Here is an 8,011-nt window from a genome sequence, read left to right as displayed (position 1 = left end):
GAACACAATCAGACCATGAAGCAACTTTCATTGCGAGCTTCGTATTCTGATAGCAGAAGTCGGAATTMAAATGTAATGTGTAGACACGCCCATTGGCTGACTCCTGGCCCCAGGCAACTCCAGGCAGGAGCCTCAGGTGGCTTTACCTCCACATTCACATATGGGACACAGCCAATGAACAGCAGGAGCAGCGTTTACATAGGCAGCTCAATTCAGATTTTTCAATAATTAGTCTTTAGACCAATCAGATAAGCCCTGAAAAAGATCTGATGTGAAAAAATCTGATGTGATAGGTCAAACGATCAATTAGTGGAAAAAAGAATTGACCTGCCTGTGTGAATGCAGCCAGAGTAACCCAGTAGCCCAGAGTTAGACTGTGCAGAGTAATGCTGTTAGGGCTTAATATGGGACTGAAAGGGAAAGGTCCTCCAGATGCATGTGTGTTTGTAGGGTCTTCTGTTGTGTGATGGTTTAGAGATGCCTATTGGTTCCCTCTCTCAGCTCCTTCACTGTGAACAGTAGTATGATGGCAGGGTATAGAGTGAAATTAATCCGGTTTCTGAGTTCAGCAGAGAGAAAATATTCCCTGAATAGAATATTGGATTAGATTCCAACTGAATAATTCATTGAACAAGCTAATCTAATACCCTGAGCATGTTCACCTGTGGAGAAGAATTTGTTGCACCCCAAATTAAAATCAATGATGGTGGTAGGAATTTAAGAGATTCTCTGGTACTTTCTGATACTTTTTAGCCAGTAGTTCTGAAAGTAGAGCTCACGAGCCAAAAGTGGTCTCCGAAAATGTCGTACTATGTCACATACTGTATGTGCAGATATCTGCACCATGTCATTGCTCTCGCTCTCTGCTGTGTGTGTGTATCTTGCTAGCCGTCACTTAAATCATGAGATGCTGAACTCATTGAATAGAACTTAAATTGCTAGGGGGCTGTCCCACATGGGGGACAATGTCGGGTAAATGGCGCAGTACAGCTTCCACAAAAACAGTCAGTGTTTAAACTCAAATAAACGAATTGATTAAAAAAAACATATTTTTCGATAAATTTGTTAAAACATTTATAATTTTTGTAAATTATATCATAAATAGGACTGGTGGAGTTATGTCACACATGCAGCTAACACAGACATATGGAAATGTCTGCTCTACTAAAATTACAACCAACCAATTGCAGCATTACCACAAAAATGGAAGAGGCAAGTAGAAGGGAGAAAAAGTTACGAACTTGACTGTCGGCCCTGCATTAAAAACCATAAATGGTTAAAGAAAATTGTGATAAATAAATATATATACCAATTTCATTTAAGGACCAAAAAATTGACAGCTGTGCCATATAAATTGCAAAATAGTTGGGAAGAGATTTTCGATGTACCGATTCCATGACGCATGGTTTATGAATTGACACACAAAACAACACCTGATTCAAAACTTCAATTTTTTTAATTTAAATTATTATACAAATTATTTGCAACCAATAGAATGTTATATATATGGGGGATATAATTTTCCCAGCTCTGCAGATTTTGCTGCAAGGAGGCAGAGTCATAAGATCATTTATTTTGGTACTGTCCATATGTAACTCATTTTTGGTCACAGGTCCAAGAATTGCAACATTGCAACATTTACCTAGAACTAACCTGGCAGATAGTCATAGTCAATCAATCAATAAKATAATAATWATTTTAACAAAAATGTTTATCTTTAATTTACAATCTGTAGAAGCTATGAGAATAGAAAGGTCCAGTACTTTTGTGAAGCAGCACAGTTGAAAAAGATATGGCAAATAGAAATCCAAAATGGATGGTGTTAAGAGATAGATGGGAGGGGTTGAATGGAGCTGAAGGGTGGGACTAATAACAACAAGATAACCAACGTAAAACATACAGGGTTTGTAAAATGTATATAGGTTCAGAAATTTTGTGAAATAGCACAGTTACAAATAGAAACCAGAAATAGAGGAAGGACAAAAAACAAACAAAATATAACTATTGTGAAATAGATTGTGTCTGTAAAATGTGTACAATATGTATACACTGAAGGTAGAAGCCTAAGTGTAATTGTTTATTTGTTTACTCCATTTGGGGAGGGGTGGTAGGGTTTACGGGGAATAATAAAGGTATATTCCAAAGAAAAGTGTGTATATGTATGTGTATGTATGTACAGTGGGGCAAAAAAGTATTTAGTCAGCCACCAATTGTGCAAGTTCTCCCACTTAAAAAGATGAGAGAGGCCTGTAATTTTCATCATAGGTACACTTCAACTATGTCAGACAAAATGAGAAAAAAAAATCCCAGAAAATCACATTGTAGGATTTAATGAATTTATTTGCAAATTATGGTGGAAAATAAGTATTTGGTCAATAACAAAAGTTTATCTCAATACTTTGTTATATACCCTTTGTTGGCAATGACAGAGGTCAAACGTTTTCTGTAAGTCTTCACAAGGTTTTCACACACTGTTGCTGGTATTTTGGCCCATTCCTCCATGCAGATCTCCTCTAGAGCAGTGATGTTTGGGGTTGTTGCTGGGCAACACGGACTTTCAACTCCCTCCAAAGATTTTCTATGGGTTGAGATCTGGAGACTGGCTAGGCCACTCCAGGACTTGAAATGCTTCTTACGAAGCCACTCCTTCGTTGCCGGGCGGTGTGTTTGGAATCATTGTCATGCTGAAAGACCCAGCACGTTTTCATCTTCAATGCCCTTGCTGATGGTAGGCTTTGTTACTTTGGTCCCAGCTCTCTGCAGGTCATTCACTAGGTCCCCCCGTGTGGTTCTGGGATTTTTGCTCACCGTTCTTGTGATCATTTTGACCCACGGGGTGAGATCTTGCGTGGAGCCCCAGATCGAGGGAGATTATCAGTGGTCTTGTATGTCTTCCATTTCCTAATAATTGCTCCCACAGTTGATTTCTTCAAACCAAGTTGCTTACCTATTGCAGATTCAGTCTTCCCAGCCTGGTGCAGGTTCACAATTTTGTTTCTGGTGTCCTTTGACAGCTCTTTGGTCTTGGCCATAGTGGAGTTTGGAGTGTGACTGTTTGAGGTTGTGGACAGGTGTCTTTTAAACTGATAACAAGTTCAAACAGGTGCCATTAATACAGGTAACGAGTGGAGGACAGAGGAGCCTCTTATAAAGAAGAAGTTACAGGTCTGTGAGAGACAGAAATCTTGCTTGTTTGTAGGAGGACAAATACTTATTTTCCACCATAATTTGCAAATAAATTCAAAAAATAAAAATCCTAAAATGTGATTTTCTGGATTTTTTTTCTCGCATTTTGTCTGCCATAGTTGAGTGTACCTATGATGAAAATTACAGGCCTCTCTCATCTTTTTAAGTGGGAGAACTTGCACAATTGGTGGCTGACTAAATACTTTTTTGCCCCACTGTATGTATGTATGTGTATATGTATGAATATATATATATATATGTAGGTAGGTAGGTGGTAGGTAGGTAGTAGGTATGTATGTATCTATGTATCTATGTATGTATGTATGTATGTATGTATGTATGTATGTATGTATGTATATGGATATTATATTTTGCAAAAAATATAGGGGGATTGGAAATGATGCAGACAATTACATTGATGGAAGCAACAATCTAGCCGAAATATTAAAGCTGATCCACCCCTTACAAAAAACACAAAAAACAGTCACTTTCAAACTAGGGATTTCGTGGATAATTGAGGTAACAGTAATTCTGCTCATAGATTGTGCTTGTATTAAGTACACTTTGACACAGCCACCCAAAACAAAAGGTAAAACAATAACTCAGTAAGTCCACAAGTTCCAGAGCATGTCTTTAATCAGTGGAGTGGTGTCTGATTAATTATGCCTCTGGCGAAGGAAAGGTGAAATCATGACATGTACATAAAGTCTGTTATACAGTAGATCACTCTGCGGATTGACGGGAATGTTGTCATGTCATTTGGATGAGTGCTGGTAGTTATGGTAATGATATCAACAGGGAGCTACAGTGTTACGGTAACAGTATGAGTAAGGGATCATGAACTATATACCATGCAGCCATACTGGAATGTGACCCCTTGTCTTATCTGTTCAAACATCCCGGTCACACTCTAGCAGACATGCTCTCTGACCCTCTCATGGCCATGGCATGGTGCCAGCTCAATTTCGGGGTATCGTCTTATCTCTATCGCAGGATAGAGCTGAGGCTGTGGTATGCTGCTGAGGGGCTGATTGCCTGCTCAGCTCCAGTCCTCTCCTCAGGCTAGTGGGGGTGAAAAAGGATCACTCTGCCTGTGTTATAAAATCGCAAAGGGAGGGTACATTACTAGAAACTTTTGAAGCCCAGTCTACCAGTAAACTACCAGAATTTTGGTAATTTACTTTTAAGTATCTTTGGATCGAGTGACCTTTAGGCGGCACACAATTGAGCCCATTGAGATTACAAACTATGGCATAAGGGGATGGACGAGCGGTAAGAGGCAATCCGTAAATTTAGATTAAGAACATTAATTGAGCCAAGCTAGGACGGATGTGTCAAAATGAACATTTGAACATCTTGGCCCATGTTCTGTATAAATCTCCACCCGGCACAGCCAGAAGCAGGACTGGCCACCCTCATAGCCTGGTTCCTCTCTAGGTTTCTTCCTAGGTTTTGGCCTTTCTAGGGATGTTTTCCTACCACCGTGGCTTACTTACACCTGCTATTGCTTTGCTGTTTGGGGTTTTAGGCTGGGTTTCTGTACAGCACTTTGAGATATCAGCTGATGTAAGAAGGGCTATATAAATACATTTGATTTGATTTGAATATAACTATTTGTTCAGCACTTTTGAAACGTAGAGCGACAGAATTCAGAACATGGGTCGTTCTTACAGTACACCAAGTCAGAACCGTAGGATAAATAAAGGGGTCATATAAGCAGACAAAGAAAGCTCTTATAATATTCTATGATTCTATTTCTCTAAAACAGGCTATAGGCTACATGGGCAACACCAAGTCGGAAGAGTAGGCTGTTATGAGAGGAAAAAGGACCATATTATCGGGGTGAGGCATATGGGCTACTAACAGATTACCACACAACATACACTTAGTATTACTTTCTTAGCTACAGTATAGATATCTCCCTGGCATATTACATCATTTATGCAGCAGCATACAAGAAGTGTTTGGACTCAGCTTGTTGTGCTGTGCTGACTTGAACAGGAAGGTGGCACGGCGGATTTTCTTGGGCTAATTTTGTCATCAAAGTCTGGCATTCTCTGGATGTATGATGCTTTCAAGACAACTGGGAACTCTGAAAAAACAAGGTTGAATAATGACGTTGGTGACATTCAGGTCGGAGCTCTAGAAAGGGTTCCTGACTTGGAATTCCGAGTTGGATGACTGTTCAAATCTTATTTTTCAGAGTTCCCAGTTGTCTTGAACTCACTGAAGTCTGATACTTCCCAGTTCCGAGTTTCCAGTTGTTTTAAAAGCATCAGAAATCATGCTGGATTGACAGTAGGGCCAATGTTGAATGTTCATCCTTTTAAACTTGGAAAAAAGACCCTTAAACCAAGACATGGACCACACATCCACTCCACTGAATAGCAGGCTAGTGATTGCTTTGCATTGCTTGCAGTTAGCCACTGATTCCTTCCAAACCACTCATTGTTGAATTTGCAATTTCCAACTTGTTGTGTAATGTTTATGTCCAATGGTCGATGAGCACCGATAATGTTTTATCAAAGATTTCTCTTCATAATTTCTCTTCATATGACAAGGAATGAACATTTTTGACAGTAGATTGTCGACTTGATCCATAATGATGACTGCTAGCTTGCTAGCTAAGATTTTGAAAGTATGATGTTGACATGATCAGTCCAATTAAAGCTACTGTAGATTTAATGTGAATTGACAACATTTTATCTGTGGCCAATGACCTTGACCCTCCTTGGATGGGCACTTCCAATGTAACTCTATGGCAGCACCCAAGGGGCTTGAATTTTCGAGCTCTCCCCGTAGATTATGTGGTGATGTCGTGTCCCCATGAGTGACAGAACACTGAGCCAATCACGGCTCAACTAGAGAACATTACCAACCCCTACGCTCCGTATTTTCTGCTGGCTGCCCCACCACCACAGAAAGCACTGAGCTAGGCTGAAACACCTGCATTCTGGAGCTGCATTACTCAAGAAAGCAAAAAAGAGACCATGTTTGTATGCGGCTTTATTAACAAAATGTACATTGTTTGCAAACTCCAATGTGACACGTATTAATGCCAAAATAACATGGGAAACAGGTGGGGCTCAAAATGAATGACGTGTTGCCACTGGTTGTAGATAGCTAATGTGTGTCTGTGAGATGTCTCATACAGTGCATTCGGAAAGTATTCAGACCCCTTCCCTTTTCCACATTTTGTTACGTTACAGCCTTATTATAAAATTGTATTATTAATAAATACAAAATCTCATCAATCTACACACAATACCCACAATGACAAAGCAAAAACAGGTTTCTGGCAAATCTATAAAATAAAAATCTGCAGAAATACAGATTTTCTACAACTGTGGTAAATTCTATTGATTGGACATGATTTGGAAAGGGACACACCTGTCTAAATATGGTCCCACAGTTGACAGTGCATGTCAGAGCAAAAACCAAGCCATGAGGTCTAAGGAATTGTCTGTAGAGTGCTGAGACAGGATTGTGTCAAGGCACAGATCTGGTGGAGGTTAGCAAAACATTTCTGCAGCATTGAAGGTCCCCAAGAACATAGTGGCCTTCATAATTCTTAAATGGAAGAAGTTTGGAACCACCAAGATTCTTCCTAGAGCTGGCCGTGGCTTTTGTGGCGCGATGGGTAACGATGCTTCGTGAGTGACTGTGGTTGATGTGTGCAGAGGGTCCCGGGTTGGGGCGAGGAGAGGGACGGAAGCTATACTGTTACATTGGCACGTGCACGAGGGGTTGCGAGATTTGAACCACTCATTTTGTGGGGGCACGGGTCAAAAAGTTTGAGAACCACTGACCTTGCGAACAGATAGCTGATTTGCTGTACAGCTATAGAATCGGGTGCAGAGCAAATGTCAACTGGTAGCGAGAGAGGATTGCCATGAATACAGACAGTACTAGTCCAAAGTTTGGACACACCTACTAATTCGAGGGTTTTTAACTATTTAACTATTTTCTACATTGTAGAATAATAGTGAAGACATCAAAACTATGAAATAACACATATGGAATCACATAGTAACCAACAAGTGTTGGTCAAATAGCCCTTACACAGCCTGGAGCTGTGTTCTGGTTCAATGTCCTGTTGAAAAACAAATGATAGTCCCACTAAGCGAAATACCAGATGGGATGGCGTATCGCTGCAGAATACTGTGGTACCCATGCTGGTTAAGTGTGCCTTGAATTCGAAATACATCACGACAGTGCCACCAGCAAAGCACCATCACACCTCCTGCTCCATACTTCATGTTGGGAACCACACATGCAGAGATCATCTGTTCACCTACTCTCCGCCTCACAAAGACACGGCGGTTGGAACCAAAAATCTCAAATTTGGACTGATCAGACCAAAGGACAGATTTCCACCGGTCTAATGTCCATTGCTCGTGTTTCTTGGCCCAAGCAAATCTCTTCTTCTTATTGGTGTACTCCGTAGTGGTTTCTTTGCAGCGTTTCGACCATGAAGGCCTGATTCACACAGTCTCCACTGAACAGTTGATGTTAGGATGTGTCTGTTACTTGAACTCTGTCAAGCATTTATTTAGGCTGCAATTTCTGAGGCTGGTAACTCTAATGAACTTGTCCTCGGCAGCAGAGGTAACTCTGGGTCTTCCTTTCCTTTGGCGGTCCTCATGAGAGCCAGTTTCATCATAACGCTTGAAGGTTTTTGCGACTGCACTTGAAGAAACTTTACAACTTCTTGAAATAATCCGTATTGACTGACCTTCATGTCTTAAAGTAATGATGGACTGCCGTTTCTCTTTGCTTATTTGAGCTGTTCTTGCCATAATATCGACTTGGTCTTTTACCAAAT

Source organism: Salvelinus sp. IW2-2015, linkage group LG4q.1:29 (genome assembly GCF_002910315.2).
Source record: "Salvelinus sp. IW2-2015 linkage group LG4q.1:29, ASM291031v2, whole genome shotgun sequence".
Taxonomy (NCBI): domain Eukaryota; kingdom Metazoa; phylum Chordata; class Actinopteri; order Salmoniformes; family Salmonidae; genus Salvelinus; species Salvelinus sp. IW2-2015.
This window is presented reverse-complemented; position numbering follows the sequence as displayed.